Consider the following 18,209-nt stretch of genomic DNA (forward strand, 5'->3'; position numbering starts at 1 on the left):
AGGTAAGGTCATGGATTAGACATTGCAGTCCACAGTTAAGATGCACTTGAGCATCCAGCCCCAAAATCATCTCACTTCAAGAAACCAGCTTTCATTTTTCCATTCGGAAAATACCACTTCTGAGAAATCCTGTATCAGTTTGATGAGACCTCAATCTTACTGAAATGACCACTTTGTATGCATTATTGCTCCTTTGGCAGAAAGGCAGCACAAGAACATTGGGTTCATGTCCCAGCTGTGCTAGCAGAGTAGAGTTTGTCTTCCTTATCATGACAAAAATATCTGCCTTCCTCTCTCACGTTAATATAGGATCACATCAGGTCTCGCTTTAAAGGATGTAAATCACAATTTGAATGTTGATTTCACCATTTGTCTTAGTTTCTTAGACTGCTTAAGTAAATACCATAAAATAGATCTGCTTAAATAATGGGTGTTTATTAACATATGGTTTTAGGGTGAACAAATATCCAAATCAAAGTATCATCAAGGCGATGCTTTTTCCACCTGACTGTTTGATATTGGGCTGGCTGACAGTTAGCCTTGGTCCTTAGCTTGTCACATGGCAAGGCACACGGTAGCATCTCCCAACCTCTCTCTTCTCCTCCAGTTTCTGTTGATTTCAGCTTCTAGCTGTTCAGTATGTGACTTTCTCTCTCATTGTCTAAATTCACTCCATTTATGAATGACTCCAGTAATAGGAATAAGACCTATGCTGATTGATGTGGGTCACACTTTAACCAAAATAGCTTCATGAAAAGGTCCTACTTATAAGGGGTCCATTCCCACTTCATGGATTAAATTGAAGACCATGTATTTCTGGAAAACATACAGCTTCAACCCACCACATTGTAAGTTTGATCACTGCTTCTTTGCTCTTAAGACTTTGAGGACAGGAGCTGTCTTAATGAATTTCTATTACTCTCACAGGACTGGTGATATAAAGTTCATCTATTTGTTATTGGTTGAAAATAGGGTGAATGAATGAAAATAGGCTATGAAATGTTATCTGATAGTGATCAGATATAATTACACTTGACATTATTTACCTATCCACTGAAATTTATAAAGGAACTGATTTTAGGAGATATTTTTGTTCTTATTGCACAGTTGACTAAACTTGGCTATCTCTAAGCATCATAAGGCTCTCTCTAAAATCTTACTAGAATAACACACACCAATAGGCTGGTTGCAATATAAAGTAATAAAGAAATGGCATGTTCTGCATTAATTATAATGTGAAACAAAGCTGAGTTGCCATAAAATTTGCATACCAAATAATAAAGGAAGGAAAAGAGCTTTATTGAAAATTATGTGTGCATATTTCTCCAACATGGCTCAAGGGAGATGGCTTTATTCTGGTGACTAGCCCTGATTATGTACATAATAGTTCCCAAACACAGACAGTTAATCCAGCAGATCAAAAAACACCTCCTAAAGGATTCTACCACCAATGATCTGATTTTATTCAATGGAAATTATAAATGTTTTTTAAAATATTTATAATATATAACTGATTGTTCATAAATCTCTTCCTTCCAAACAAAATAATGATTAAGAGTTTAATTGAGTGAATCTTAGAACAGTATACAAGTTTTGCCAATATGCATTATTTTTAATTACAAGTCAAATATAGAATTATTTTCTATACATAATGAACACTGCCAAATGTATTTCCATGGATGTTGAAAGATGACTATGTTTACTTTTTAATGCTTTTTGAGACCCTAAAACAACAAGGATAAGAACAATTTAATCAACAAGAATTTGATTACAAATGCATCTGGATCTTATGGATATATGGCCAAATGATGGAAAGAAGGAAGTTATTTTAGTTATGGTATGTCAGTGTTGGCCAAAGAAAATGTTACGTAAATCTACCTATTGTCTGTCTGTCCTCATGAGAATGTGAAATTTGGGGTCTGTTTAATTCAGTGCTGTACACCCAGCACAGTGTGTGCACACAATAGTTACTCAGTAAATTTGTGGCAAACAAATAAATTAATCCTGCAAAATTATACCTAAATAATGAATACAGGGAAGTGGCTTTGGCTCAAGCAATTGAGCTCCCATTTACCATATGGATGACCCGGGTTCAATCCCTGGGATCACCTCATTAAAAAAAAAAAAAAAAGGAAAAAGAAAAAGGCGTCCCAGACCTGCATGGTGAGGTACAGGTCCCCACGGAGCACGCACGGTCAAATGATGCGCCAAAAAGATGATGACACAACCAGATGGGGGCGAAAAAAAGAGTACCCTATGCCCAGCTGCTGCCCTTTGTTTTTGTGTTGTTTTGGGGGAATATGGGCCTAGTGTGGCCAATCTTCTGATTTAAAAAAAAAAAAAGTCAGAGAGTCTCATTTTTTAATTTCCTTGATTTAGAAAGAAATTTAGGGAAGCAGACGGGCTCAAGTGATTGGGCTTCCATCTAACATAAGGAAGGACCTGGGTTCGAGCCCCGGGGCCTCCTGGTAAAGGTGTAGCAGGGTGAGCCCGGACCACGCAGCCAGCCAGGCGGCAAGATGATGACACAACAAGAGAGACACAGGGCAGAGTCAAGGCGAGGCACAGGAGAAACCAGGAACTGAGGTGTGCAAGCCACGGGGAACCTCTCTCCCACACTAGAGTTCCCCAGGATCCAGTCCCGGTGACGCCTAGAGGAGAAAATGAGAGGAGAAGACAAAAAGAAACAGACACAGAAGATGACACAGTGAATGGGCACAGGCAGCAAACAGCAGGGTGGGGGAGGGAGAAAAAACAATGTGTATTCAAGATTAATTTTGCTGTTGTGTGGGCTCAAGAAAGCCAAATCATACATTTCCAGTAGGGAAATAATAAGTGCCATAGAGGGTAGTAAAAAGGAAGATCTGACGAAATATAGCTTCTTAGAAAAGCTCCATACTTTTTTTTTTCTGAGGTAACGGGGCTGGGGATTGAACCAGGGACCTTGCACACAGGAAGCCGGTGCACAACCAGAGCCACATCACTCTCCTGGTTTGTTTTTTTCCTTTATTTGTCTGTTGTTGTTGTTGTTGTTGTTCTTGTTGTTTTTCGGTTTTGTTTGTTTGATCAAACCCGGGACCTCTCATCTGGGAAGCAGTTGCTCAACCACTTGAGCCACATCAGTTCCCTTTAACTTCTGAATCACTCACACACAATTCCTCTGTAACTTAGAGTTAGAAAGGGGAGTTGACCTCCTCTACTGTACTTCCTACAACTGTGAGAATCTGTGTGCTTGTCGCTTTAAACACACATGTATGTTAAATCAATCATCATTTGTCTTAACTATCTTCCTTTGAGTCTGCCTAACACACCATCCTGAAGTAATTTTTAAGACTTTAATTTACTTCATGGGTCAATGTCCTAGTATGGATTAAGTCTGGAAAATAATCTGATACAGTCCAGTCAGGAAATAGAAATAACACCAGGGTGTGTGTTTATGTGTGTGTGTATGTGTGTGGTGCAGTGGTTCAGTTACCTGAAGTATTAGTATGTACTTTTTATATAATTTTTGTGAGTTAGAAAATTTGCAGGTTTAAAGAAAATCACACATAAAATACAGAGTTCTTATATACCTCCCCTATTATTACCACCTTGCATTAGTGTGGAGCTTTTGTTAAAACGATGAAAGAATGTTTTTATTTTTTTATTTTTTTTAAAGATTTATTTATTTATTTATTTCTCTCCCCTTCCCCCCCACCCGGGTTGTCTGTTCTCTGTGTCTATTTGCTGTGTCTTCTTTGTCCACTTATGTTGTTGTCAGCGGCCCGGGAATCTGTGTTTCTTTTTGTTGCGTCATCTTGCTGTGTTAGCTCTCCGTGTGTGTGGCACCATTCCTGGGCAGGCTACACTTTCTTTCACTCTGGGCAGCTCTCCTTACGGAGCACACTCCTTGTGCGTGGGGCTCCCCTATGCGGGGGACACCCTTGCGTGGCACAGCACTCCTTGCGCGCATCAGCGCTGCACATGGCCAGCTCCACACGGGTCAAGGAGGCCCGGGGTTCGAACCTCTGACCTCCCCTGTGGTAGACGGATGCCCTAACCACTGGGCCAAGTCCGCCGCCCAGAATGTTTTTACAATTGTACGATTATGTATAGTGCATAGTTTATATTAGGTTTCCCTACTTGTGTTGTGCAGTCCTATGTTTTTGTTTTAAAATTTCTATTCCAGATGTGTGTGTGTGTGTAGATTTATGTGTATATATATATATATAGCCTGAAATTTCCCCTTTAACTACATTCAAATATATAATTTGGGGCTGTTGCTCTAATCACAATGCTGTGCAAGCATCACCCCAAATAGAAAATCTGTAGAATTTAGGCACCTGATATTTTAAATAAGATTTAATAAAGGACTGTGGCTGCAGAAGTTGAAAGACTGAAAGAGAGAAAAAAATGCTGAGGTAACCCAGAGATTATCACCTACAGGAGGAAGTCAGTTCCACTAAGACTAAGGGAAAAAAGGGAAAAGATGATGATCCCAGAACCAGCGAGGTGGCACAACGTTCATTCCTGGGGGCGTCCTCAGTGGTACTGACTTTCTTTTCTGTAGTTTCTGCTCGTCTTTGCTGTTGGATGTTGAAATACTAAGAATAACACCCAGAGAATCCCTGGCAGTTCCAGACTGTCCTGTGTCCCCAACATGTGTAACAGCAACAATTCAATTGCCCTTGATAACTGGGATGAGTCACTCTAGCTGCACATAATTTTAGGCTTAAAATTAGAAATCCCAAAAGATAAAAACTGATAGCCTTATCACAATGTTATAGACATCCAAAAAATATATTTTCTGGGAATATACAAAGATGGAATAAAAATGCATAAAAACAAAAGCACAATCCTTCTCTTTCTCCAAATTCATCTTTTTTAACTTATTCAATGATTGAAATATAGATTACTCACAATCTCTCAGTTTGCTGCAATTAAATGTTATTTTTAAGAAGTATTTTCCGTATTTTAATTTAAATTTTTTTTTTAAAGATTTATTTATTTATTTAATCCCCCCCCCCCCCCCCCCCCCCCGTTGTCTGTTCTTGGTGTCTATTTGCTGCGTCTTGTTTCTTTGTCCGCTTCTGTTGTCATCAGCGGCACGGGAAGTGTGGGCAGCGCCATTCCTGGGCAGGCTGCTCTTTCTTTTCAGGCTGGGCTGCTCTCCTCACAGGCGCACTCCTTGCGCGTGGGGCTCCCCCACGCGGGGGACACCCTTGCGTGGCACAGCACTCCTTGCGCGCATCAGCACTGCGCATGGCCAGCTCCACACGGGTCAAGGAGGTCCGGGGTATGAACCGCGGACCTCCCATATGGTAGACGGACGCCCTAACCACTGGGCCAAAGTCCGTTTCCCTTAATTTAATTTTGTAAACACATTTACAACCTGATAGTGCTAGCTGGGGATCAAATATTGAGTTGTGAAATTTTCCTCTTAAAACTGATAATTTGTCAGGGTTTTCTAACATTTCATGTTTTGTAGAAAGTACTGCGAAGCCAATGGGAATTTTGATTCTTCTTTAGGTTATCAGTTATTCTCAGGAACTGAAATTTGTATTCACCACAATTTTATTCCTATTATTAAAATGCCAAATAGCTAGGATACATCAAGGGATATTTTCATTGCTTCTCTCAAGTGTGGCTGGGTCTTCGGGAGGCAGTCTCAGGTTTCTGATTCTCTATAATATGATCTTTTGTTTACTTACATGTCTGCTTGTTAGCCTTTTCTGGTTTCTCTCTGTGGAACTAAAATTACTCATAAGATAGATTTCCACATTCTCTCTAACATCTGTCTTCTCCTTTATTATTTGAAACCTTGGTCCTTCTAGTCATCTCTCTGGAAGGACTGCAGAAGCCCAACCTTCACTCTCCTAATTTATTTTCTGAAGTGCCGTATCTGCCTAAATGCCAACTGAAATCTTTTCTTCTGCTCTTCATTCTGTGGTCTGCTAGATCCAGAGACATGTTCTTCTAAATTTGTCTCTGAGTTTGCTGTCTCTTATTTTTAATGTCTTAAGAACAGGAATAAAGATAATTTCAAAAAAAATTTTTTTCTGTAATTTAAATTGCTTTCAAGTATAAGTTTCTCAGTTATTTAAGGTATTGGTACCATTCTCTTACACTGAAAATACATTTCAAAGATCATTTCTTTTTTTAAAATGTCTGTAAATATGAAGAGATTTAATCAGACCTGGAATTTGCCAACAGACAATTAAATTTCCCCCATCACACAATCAGAGGTTCTTCTCCATGGGGGATGTTGGGTTGAGGAAAACCTTTGATAAGCTAAAGAACGCTGTAGTCATTGTCCATAGATAATATCTGCAAAATATCTATCCTGTGGTATAATCCTGCCCATGACTGGGAAGTGGAGTTTGATCTGAACATAGGGCAGGTAACGACAGGGCTCAGGGAGTGCATGAACTGACACTTATGGAGAAGGAAATGCAATTTAACAAATGTTTCTACATTTACTATTCTCCTGGTCTGATGGGAAGATTATTGACAGCAGGCTAACAATTACAAGACTCAGGCATTTCAATTAGGCTTTAGGGGAGAAAGTATAAAGCCTCTCTTTCTTAGGTGGACCTGACCCTGACCTGTCTGGGCAATCTTTGCATTTGGGCCATGGAACAGGTTTCATCCGTGTTTTTATCCACGTACGGCTTGCTTGGGTGTAGAGATACGTCAGCTGCATTGCACGGGACAGTTTAGAAAGCACAAGGATTAGGAACTCACCTTTGTAGAGAACACGAGTGGACTTTTCATTTACCTGAAGGCTTCAAGCAACCACGCAGCTCTTACCATTTGAGAGACAGCTGGATGGATACTCACAATACAAGATGAAACAGCTCCTGAACTAATTTCTGTAAACACATCTGGAGTCTGCATCAATTATATGTAATGACTCACAATACAAAAAAAAAAAAAAAAAACAGACTGTACAGGAGGTAGTGAAATAACAATTAACATTTACTAAGTGACTTTCTAAACAAAGAGAACTATGTCCAGGATCTGTTTAGAGAACTTTTCCAACATTGTTTTCTTTGGTCTGCATAACAAGTTTACGAGATTTTATTGTTGTTGTTGCTGTTACTGGTATACCTGTTTTTCAGGCAGGAAAGTAAGTAAAATAACTGTCCACGTCAATAATGATTCAAACCCAGCCAGAGCTCACAGTCTTACCAGGCTGCTCTCAGAAAGGTCATGACCTCTCTGCCACAGGACATGCTGAATTACAGGATAATGATAGTGCCCATTACGCTGGGCTGTTAAGAAAGGAGCACCTACAAGAAGTGGACATATAACACCTAGACCCTTTCCATCACTAAGAATCTAAAAATGTAGGAGACCTACAATCAGCACACAAGATAAAAGAAAGATTAACTTCCACACTAACCCTCCTCAAGTCAGGTTTTTGAGCCATGGTGAAATAAAATTATTATTTTTTTGCCACACATAACACCAAAAAGCTTTCAGCATTGGCAGGAAATAAGGCCAGGAATTGATAGGATACTCACAACAAGGATTTATACTTTTAATACAGGTATGTATTATTTTATTTTATTTTATTTTATTTTATTTTATTTTTTTAAAGATTTTTTTTTTTTTATTTAATTCCCCTCCCCTACCCCGGTTGTCTGTTTTCTGTGTCTTTTTGCTGCGTCTTGTTTTTTTGTCCGCTTCTGTTGTCATCAGCGGCACGGGAAGTGTGGGCAGCGCCATTCCTCGGCAGGCTGCTCCCTCCTTTGCGCTGGGCGGCTCTCCTTACGGGTGCACTCCTTGTGCGTGGGGCTCCCCTACGCAGGGGACACCCCTGCGTGGCGGGGCACTCCTTGCGTGCATCAGCACTGCGCTTGGGCCAGCTCCACACGGGTCAAGGAGGCCCGGGGCTTGAACCGCGGACCTCCCATGTGGTAGACGGACGCCCTAACCACTGGGCCAAAGTCCGTTTCCCTGTATTATTTTAAATATTAACATTTACATATATTGTATGGCACAGTATATATCTTCCAGCAACTTGTTCTATTTCCATCAAATTACATGTTTTTTAAATTTATCCATGTGGATTTCATTCATTTTAATTCATTAATAAGAAAATTATACTCTTTGTTATTCATTCCTCAATTCATTGACACTTTGCAAGAATTCCGTACAACAAAACTCATCCTTGTGAATATCTTCTTGGCCATGTTGCTAGGGTTTCTCTAGGGTCCAGTCGACAATGAAATGGCTCGGTCAGGGGTGTATGACTTTTTAGCTTTCTGAGAGAGACCTTTTTTGTTTTCCAAATTGCTTATACTAATTTAGAGTCACATCAGTAGGGCATATGAATGCCAATTTTTCTATTTCTCTGTAACGCATGAAATTATCAGACTTATACATGTGTTCCAAGATGAACAGTGATAAACTGAATGTTCTTTTTATTCACATTTCTCTCATTATTAGTGAGGTTGAAGAGCTATTCTCTCATTTCCTGGCCATACCAGTTTCTTCTTTGGTCACTTGCCTTTTTAAGATTTGCTCATTATTTCCTACTGTGTTTTTGGACTTGTGCTTATTAATGTGTAGGATTCCTATGTATTCTGAATATAAATTCTTTGATTCTGTGTGTAGCAAATACCTCTTTCCAGTCCATACCTCATATTTCCTCTTCTTGATGACTTTCACACAAAGGTATTTCATTTTAATGGAGTCAAATTTCGCAATTTTTCTCTTATGTTTTGTGTATTTGTGATGGTTTAAGAAATCAATCCCAAATCTGATTATATAAACATATATCCCTCTAAAAGTTTTCTTTTCACAATTGATCTTTTAGGAATTGGTTTCTGTATTTGTTTATTTATGAATACACAATTGCCTTAGCACAAGTAACTAAATGTCCATCCTTTCCCTTCCTATTAGAAATCCAGCCCCTGTCAGGTACTAACTTCTAACATATGTTCCTTCTGTGTTGGGCTCTCTAGTCTGCTACACGGGTCATTTGTCAGTCCCTAAGCCTGCCCTTCTCCACTGTTTGAATTTAACAGCTAAAGCCCTATTTCAACCTTCAGTACCTGATAGGTTAATTCCTCCCTCAACATTTTTTCCCTTGAATTGTCTTAGCTCTTCTTGGCTCTCTATACTCCCACATGAATTTTAGTATCAGTTTGTTTCACTCCATGTTTAAAAAACATTTTTGCTATTTTGATTGGGATTGCATCAAATTTATAAATTTATTGGAGGAGAATTGACATTTTTACCCCACTGAGACTTTCAGTCCATTAGCATTGCATATCTCCCATTTATTTAGGTGCTCTTTTTATATCATTCAATAGAGTTTTGTAATTTTTTATACCAGTATCATTTCCTATGCAGGTATGTCCAGGGATGACTGACAGTCCCACTGAACAACAGGGATTTATTCCCCTGATATTGTCTCTGTCTGGATATACAAAATTGAGGGAGAGAGAAAGCTGATCACTGGAGTCAAAAGTGGTGGATAAGGAAGTCATGATATAAAAACTTCACAAATAATTCTGGCGTCTCCTCTCCTTTCACAGTGATAGAGTCATGAAAAGGGAGACCAGTCCTCTACCCTGAATTTCATCTAAGACTTAGCGGTCAGAAAGCACAGGAAGCTTTCTTCTTCATCCTCTTCCTGCTCATCATCTGCACCATTTGCTATGATGTTCTCCTTCTCAAACCCATGCACTTTTTTCTTGCCAACCTCTCCTTGGTTGACAATTTTTTCTTGTCTGTAACCATCCCTGAGATGCTTATAAACCATCTTTTGGGGAGCAGAGCCATCTAATTTGGAGATTGCCTCACACAGATGTATTTGATAATTGTCCTGACACTGACAGCTATATCTCAGCTGCGAAGGTATATGATCATGCCCTGGTCATCAGCCACCCTCTTCATTACACAACAATTATGAACCTGAGGTCGTCTTTCCTACTTGTTGTTGGGTCTTGGGTCATTGCAAATATCAATGCCCTCCCCCAAGCTCTGCTCACAGCTCAACTGGGTTGGTGTTTTCTCCATGCCTTTAATATGAATCATCATCTTCTATTTTTCAGGTCTTCTCCACTGTCTCACAGGTTCCATCCACCCACTAAGTACCTAAAGCCTTCTCCACTTATGCCTTACACCTCACTGTTGTTTCTTTGTATTACGGGACAGTGATGGGCATGTATTTCTGCCCACTGACCAGTCAGAGCCTAAAGGATGCAGTGATAACTGTGATGTATGTGACAGTGACACCAGTGCTAAAATCCTGTCATCTATAGTCTGAGAAACCAGGGCATGAAGGTTGCCTTGGGAAAGCTCTTCAGCAAGAGAATGTCCTGACAATGGATGTGAGGTCATGCATTAGACACTGCAGTCCCCAATTAGGAGGCACTTGAGAGTTCAACCCCAAAGTCATCCCACACCAAGAAGCCAGTTTTGATCTTTCCAGCAAAGAAAATTCCTCTTCTCAGAGGTCTCATAGCAGTTTCCTGGGACTGAAATCTTACCGAAAGGATCACTTTGATTGCATTATTGTTCCTTCAGCAGAGCCGCAGCACAAGAACATTAGGTTCATGACCAAGCTGTGCTACTGACTGGCAAAGTAGAGTTTGGAAAGCCTCAGCCTCATATTAAGAACAAAAATCCCAACCCTGCTTCTGTTACATGGTTGAGAAGATAACACCACCTTATACTTTAAAGTGTATAAATCTTTATTCAAGGATCATTGTACTGGACTGTGAAGTGACATCACTCCTATGCTTATAAATTTTGACAGAAGGAGTTGATATTTCTGTACCTCTCACAATGCATTCAGTATTTATTGGTGGGAATTGGGAAGAATGAATGAAAATATCAGACCCTGAAATGTAATATGATAGTGAACAACATAATTGACTCAGTGTTATTTACCCTCACACTGAAATCTAATGGAACTGACTTATTGAGATATTTTATTCTTACTGCATTGTTAATTATACTAGACTATTTCTAACCATCATAAACCCTTTCTCAAATATTACTAGAATGACACTCATCAAAATGCTTATTACATTATAAAGTAATCAATATTTTACGTGTTTTACTTTAGTCAAAACATTAAACAAACCCAATTGACAGCATTTTGGGAGTGAAATAAGAAACAAAGAAAAGAACATCATAAATTTATTTGACTGTATTTTTCCAGCAAATTCAGAGAAGATGAGGTTTTGATTCTGACCAACCCTGATCATGTAGATAATGTTTCCCCAACAACAACATTAAAAAAACACATTTTACCGAGCAGATCAAGAAACACCCCCCTGTATTGTTTTAATCTCTTTGTCCTTTAAATCTTCATTCTGGAAGGACTTCTCAAGTCCATCCTCAACATTATTAATTTGTTTTCTGAAATATCAGTCCTGCCTAAATTACTTGTTTAAATCATTTGTGCTTTTACTCATTGCTGTTTCCAGGTTCTTTCCATTTTCTCCCAAATTAGTCTCTGGACTGAATGCCTCTTACTTTAATGTATTAAGTACATGAAAAAGATATTTCTGAATATTTTTCTGTTCCATTTTTTAATTTGCTTTTAATTTTTCTTCCAAAAACTTAGGGTGTACAATTTTTCTTTTACAATGGATATGTTTCCATGCCTTTTTTTTTTTAATGTCCTTAAATAAGAAGGAATTTAACCAGACCTGGAATTTTCCAAAATACAATCAAGTTTAGGCTCTATCACCATTTCTTTCATTTTGTGTAGGGGGTTGTTATAGATTCTATTAATAAGCTAATGAAAGCTGTAATCACAGTACATGGAATATATTTGCAATTTTTTGAAAGGTGAAATATCATTTTCCTCATTGTTCTCTTCTATACCCTCACATAATTCCTTACACCTAATTTGAATGGAATACATAAACATGAAATAGTAAGAAATTCAGAGTAGGAAAAACCTGACTCCCAGAAAGAAAGCACCTTTCATGAGCTGACATTTATCCATGTCTGGGCAGGGCTGTCCTGGGAACTGGAGATTGATCTGAACAGGGCAGGTAGCAACAGTGTCCATGGGCCTGACCTGGAACTAATGAAGAGGATAATGCAACTTAATAAAAGCTCCAACAACTATCATGTGCTTAGTCTCATATAAGATTTTGGAGAGTGTCTAATAATTAAATGGCTAGTGTAGGAGGAGGTGAAATAACAATAAGCATTTACTAAGTGACATTAAAAACAGCAAACTATGTGTTGGGCTCTGGTTTAAGACATTTCAGATGTATTTCGTTTCATCTGCATAACAATTATACGAAGATTTTATTATTACTGCTATTGATCTTGTTGCTGCTATTCTAATTTTATATGTAAGTAAAAACTTTTTTTGAAATTATTGTCACAGTGTGAGTCAAACCCAACCAGAGATCACAGCCTTCACTATGGTCCTACACAGAAGGTCATAGCCTCTTTACCACAGGTGAACCTAGGTTAGAGGGTAACGATCATTATTCTGGGTTGTGATAAAAGCCACATACAAAAGTAGACATCCAGACCCCTTCCATCTCTAAGGATATAAAAAGCACATAATGAAAAAGCCTATAAAGGTACTTAGATGTATTTTAAGTTCACTAAAATAAAGTAATAAAAATAGCTCACTAGAAAATAAAATAGAGGACAACACTATCAGCATGAAAGATAAAGGAACTAAAACTCCCACACTAAACCTCCTCAGGACAGATCCTAGAGTAAAGGTAAAATAAAATTCTTTCTCTTTGCCACAGTTAAGACCAGGAAGTTTCTAGCATGAGGAGGAAGAAAGCGCTGGAGCCCAATGGTAACCTAGTCCTTGTAGCTCCAAATAGGAGATTCTCAGTTTGTGCTGAACAGCAGAGGAGAGGAGGAACATTCCAATAAAGATCCTAGAAAGGCCACCCCAGAGCATGGACCCTGGGGACACAGTCTCCTAGAAACCCTCTCACCCAGGCTTGTTCTGGAAATGACTGCTCTTGACGGGCACTGGGGTCCCTGAGGGCACAGCTGGAGGAGTGCGAAAATGAGTCCTGTCAATTACTGGAACTTGGCCTGAAAGAAGACCTGGGGGACTTGTGTTTTTGGAGACTTTACAACTTGGTGCATATCTCCAGATTGCTCTTTGCTCTGAACACCCTGCTTTCTTTTTTTTTTTTTTTTTTTTTTTTTTTTCAAAATTTTCTTAATGTTTTTATTTTTAAAGAAGCTTTAGATTACATAAATGTTACATTAAAAATACAGGAAATTCCCATATGCTCCAGCCCCTCAAGAATCCACACTTTACCACATTAACAACTTGTTTCATTAGAGTTGTACATTTGTTAACATTGAAGGACACATATTGAAGCATTGCTTCTAACCATGGACTACACTGTAGATTATAGTTTTTTTGTTTTTTTTTTTTTTGTTTTTTTTTTTTTTTAAATTTTTTTATTTTTTATTGACTTTGTAATAATATTACATTAAAAATATATATGTGAGGTCTCATTCAACCCCACCCCCCCACCCCCCCTCTCCCCCCCCCCCCAACAACACTCGTTCCCATCATCATGACACATCCATTGGATTTGGTAAGTACATCTTTGGGCACCTCTGCACCTCATATACATTGGTTCACATCATGGCCCATACTCTCCTCTATTCCATCATGTAGGCCCTGTGAGGATTTACAATGTCCGGTGATTACCTCTGAAGCACCATCCAGGGCAGCTCCATGTCCCGAAGACGCCTCCACCTCTCATCTCTTCCTGCCTTTCCCCATACCCTTTGTCCATTATGTCCACTTTTCCCAATCCAATGCCACCTCTTCTATGTGGACACTGGATTGGTTGTGTCCATTGCACCTTTATGTCAAGAGGAGGCTCAGATTCCACCTGGATGCTGGATGCAATCCTCCCATTTTCAGTTGTAATCACTCTAGGCTCCATGGTGTGGTGGTTGTCCTTCACCTCCATCTTAGCTGAGTGTGGTAAGTCCAATAAATCAGATTGTAGGTGCTGGAGTCTGTTGAGGCTCAGGATCTGGCTATCACATTGTCAGTCCAGAGATTCAAATCCCCTAAATATATCTTAAACCCCAACATTAACTGCACCTCCAGCACATTAGCATGAAAGTCTTATGAAGGGAGATCCCATCTGAGTCCAGATTCATCACACATAAACACCATTTCCAAAGAGGGGCCATCTGCCCTGGTAGTTAACCCCATCGGCCATGACCATAGCTCCCATGGGTCTCTTTAGCCCTCAAAGGAACCAATATCTGGGGGTTGTATCTGCTTTATCTGTCTCTCTGACTCTGCTCAGTTGTGCATGAGGGCAAACCTTCTGCCAGCCTCCAGACTCTTTTTTAGAAACTCGTAGCCATATAAACTCATTTCTCCTTTCCATTTCCCCCTTACTTTAGGTCAAACAGCATTTTAAAGTCATGGTATTTTATGTAGACATGGATATTCTGCTGATCCGCATTGAACCTTCCGTATAAGGTCATTTTCCAGTTGCATCATCAGTTGGTAGTTGATAGTGGTCCCTCGTTGCCAGGGAGGCTCATCCCCGGGTGTCATGTCCCACGCTGGGGGGAAGGCATTGCATTTACATGCTGAGTTTGGCTTCGAGACTGGCCACATTTGAGTAACATGAAGGCTGACAGAAGGAAATTCCCAGGCACAAAGTTGCTCTAGGCCTTGTTATTATTTTGGGTTTATCAGCTCACAAGCATAGTCATTAGTATCAGGGGCTCACTGTTGAACCCTCACTCCCTCCCGGTCCCCACCACTGTACCTGGGAGACTGTCGCTGCTCCCCTAGGGACCACGACAGAGCACCACTGGCCGGGAACCCAGTACCCCCCCTACTGTGGTTTTTAATTGTTGCCACTATGAGTATATCCAAACATTACCATGCACCCTGGACATATGTTCTGTACAGCTCCCTGTCAGTCATATATCATCTGTCATTGGTATCCCATACCAGTATCCCTCCATTGCCATTGTTGAAACACTCTGTGATCCAGAACTCCCCGAAATTTGAAGCCCAATATAATGTCATGGTCCCTTACTAGGGAATGGCATATAGCGATGAGTTTAAAGGATAGATAAAGAACTTGGATAAAGTTAGATAAAGAACTTAGATAAAGAATGTTGACTTGAAAAAATTCCACATCCTATTTTTTTTTCCCCCCCCCCCCCTAATTATTCAGCTTTTCTTCACAGGAGTCCTAGACCACAGCAATGTATATATATAATATACAGCACTCCCACACATCCACCAGAAAACCTTTTCCCTTCCACAGTGATACTCTTACGCCCTATTCATATCATATTTACTTAAAGTGATGTACAGAGTCTGAGACATTAGCTTTCTAACAAGGTGACATCTGTATTTACATTATGGTGCATACTTTAGGATACACAGTTCTTTACATTTTTAGTTATCCTATGTTTTACATTATGGTTTACATTATCAGTCTGTCATCTCCTATATGTTATGGTGTAATATTACATGTTTTATATCCATCCTTGTGTACTCTCAAGAAACTCCTCTCTTACCCCCCATTTACTTTGGTTCCACACATTTAACGTCCATTTTCCCTTCCACCTTAGTGCCCTCAGTGATAGCCAACCTCCGTTTCCTGAGGAGCCACTTCCAGAGATAGATGGAATAGTGTTCAGGGCCTAACTTGCTCAACTGCCCCAATGCCCTGGGAGCCAACCTTTCTCTCGAGGGATACAGTTCCCTCTATTGGATGGCATTAGTCCTCCCCAGGATGTGGGTCCACCCCCACTCTCACTACTTGGGTTTCTACCCCATGGTGTCACCCACTCTGGCAGAATGAGCATTTAGACATTCCCCAGGAGCCCGTCCTGCATCAGACCCTCCCCTCCGAGCATTCTAAACAGGTAACCCTCTTTATTATATTTTGATATGATTTTCTCGGCATTTTACTCTCCACCAACACCTGACCCTCTCCTGGTTCGTATGCTACCCCTCCCTCCCCCCACTTTTGGGCAACGTTACCCACCCGTCCCTCCCCAGCCACCCTCAAACCCGCAAAGCCCCAAGCAAAGGCAACCCCTTGCCCCCCTTTTATCTCTTCTTTGTGTTCATACTTACCACCATCTCGTCTTAAATTCCACCCCTGCAGACATCGGCTCATATCCTTCCTCCACCCTCCGATTTCCTGCAAGCCTATCGTTCAGTCTCTTGCTATCTAGGGCAGCTTGTTTATTTCATATCATTGAGGTCATGTAGTATTTGTCCTTCAATGTCTGGGTTGCTTCACTCAACATAAGGTTCTCAAGATTCATCCATGTTATCACATGTGTTTGTAGTGTGTTTGTTCTTACAGCCGAGTAGTATTCCATTGTGTGTATATACCACATTTTATTGATCCACTCGTCTGTTGATGGGCATTTGGGTTGATTCCAACTTTTGGCAATAGTGAACAATGCTGCTATGAACATTGGTGTACATATATTGGTTTGTGTTCTTGTTTTCAGTTCTGCTGGGTATATTCCCAGCAGTGGTATTGCTGGGTCATATGGCAAATCTATGGCTAGTTTTTTGAGAAACCGCCATACTGTTCTCCAGAATGGTTGGATCCTTCTGCATTCCCACCAGCAGTGGATGAGTGTTCCCCTTCCTTCACATCCTCTCCAGCACTTGTATTCTTCTGTTTTTTTCATAGCTGCCAATCTTATGGGTGTAAGATGGTATCTCATTGTGGTTTTGATTTGCATTTCCCTGATAGCTAGAGATTTGGAACATTTTTTCATGTGCTTTCTTGCCATTTGTATTTCTTCTTCGGAGAAGTGTCTGTTTAAGTCTTTTTCCCATTTTTTAAATGGATTGTTTATCTTTTTATTTTCAAGATGTAGGAGTTCTTTATATATGCAAGTTATAAGTTTCTTATCAGATATATGATTGCCAAATATTTTCTCCCACTGTGTGGGCTCCCTTTTTACTTTCTTGACAAACTCCTTTGAGGTGCAGAAGGCTTTAATTTTGAGGAAGTCCCATTTATCTATTAGTTCTTTTGCTGCTCGTGCTTTTGGTGAGATATTCATAAATCCATTACCTATTACAAGGTCCTGTAGATGTTTCCCTACACTGCTTTCTAAGGTTTTTATGGTCTTGGCTTTTATATTTAGGTCTTTGATCCATCTTGAGTTGATCTTTGTATAAGGTGTGAGATGGTAATCCTCTTTCATTCTTCTACATATGGCTATCCAGTTCTCCAGACACCATTTGTTGAATAGGCCACTCTCTCCCAGTTGAGAGGGTTTGGTGGCTTTATCGAATATTATGTGGTTGTATATGTGAGGTTCTATATCAGAGCTTTCAATTCGATTCCATTGGTCTATATGTCTCTCCTTATGCCAATACCATGCTGTTTTCACCACCGTAGCTTTATAGTATGTTTTGAAGTCAGGTAGTGTGATTCCTCCAATTTCGTTTTTCTTTTTCAGTATGTCTTTGGCTATTCGGGGTCTCTTTCCTTTCCAAATAAATTTCATAGTTAGTTTTTCTAGTTCCTTAAAGAAGGCTGCATTGATTTTTATTGGGATTGCATTGAATGTGTAGATCAATTTTGGTAGGATAGACATCTTAATAATGTTCAGTCTTCCTATCCATGAACAAGGAATAGTCTTCCATTTATTTAGGTCTTCTTTGATTTCCTTGAACAATCTTGTATAGTTCTCAGTGTATAAGTTCTTTACCTCTTTAGTTAAATTTATTCCTAAGTATTTGATTTTTTTATTTACTATTGTGAATGGTATTTGTTTCTTGATTTCCTCCTGATCTTGCTCATTATTGGTGTACAGAAATGCTACTGATTTTTGCGCATTGATCTTATAACCTGCGACTTTACTAAACTCATTTATGAGTTCTAGAATCTTCGTTGTAGATCTCTCAGGGTTTTCTATGTATAGGATCATGTCATCTGCAAATAATGAAATTTTGACTTCTTCCTTTCCAATTTGAATGCCTTTTATTTCTGGTTCTTGCCTCAGTGCTCGAGCAAGTACTTCTAAGACAATGTTAAATAGGAGCGGCGACAGTGGGCATCCTTGTCTTGTTCCTGAGTTTAGAGGGAAGGAGTCTAGGATTTCTCCATTGTAAACAATATTGGCTTTAGGTTTTTCATATATACTCTTTATCATGTTCAAAAAATTTCCTTGTATTCCAATCATTTGGAGTGTTTTTATCAAGAAAGGGTGCTGTATTTTGTCAAATG

General features: G+C 39.6%; 1 pseudogene; it reads left to right on the forward strand.

Moving 5' to 3' along the window:
- Positions 1–9,673: 9,673 nt before the first annotated feature.
- LOC131275126 (olfactory receptor 1A1-like) lies at positions 9,674–10,256 on the forward strand (annotated as a pseudogene).
- Positions 10,257–18,209: the final 7,953 nt, after the last annotated feature.

This window comes from Dasypus novemcinctus, chromosome 21 (genome assembly GCF_030445035.2).
Source record: "Dasypus novemcinctus isolate mDasNov1 chromosome 21, mDasNov1.1.hap2, whole genome shotgun sequence".
NCBI classification, from domain to species: Eukaryota; Metazoa; Chordata; class Mammalia; order Cingulata; family Dasypodidae; genus Dasypus; species Dasypus novemcinctus.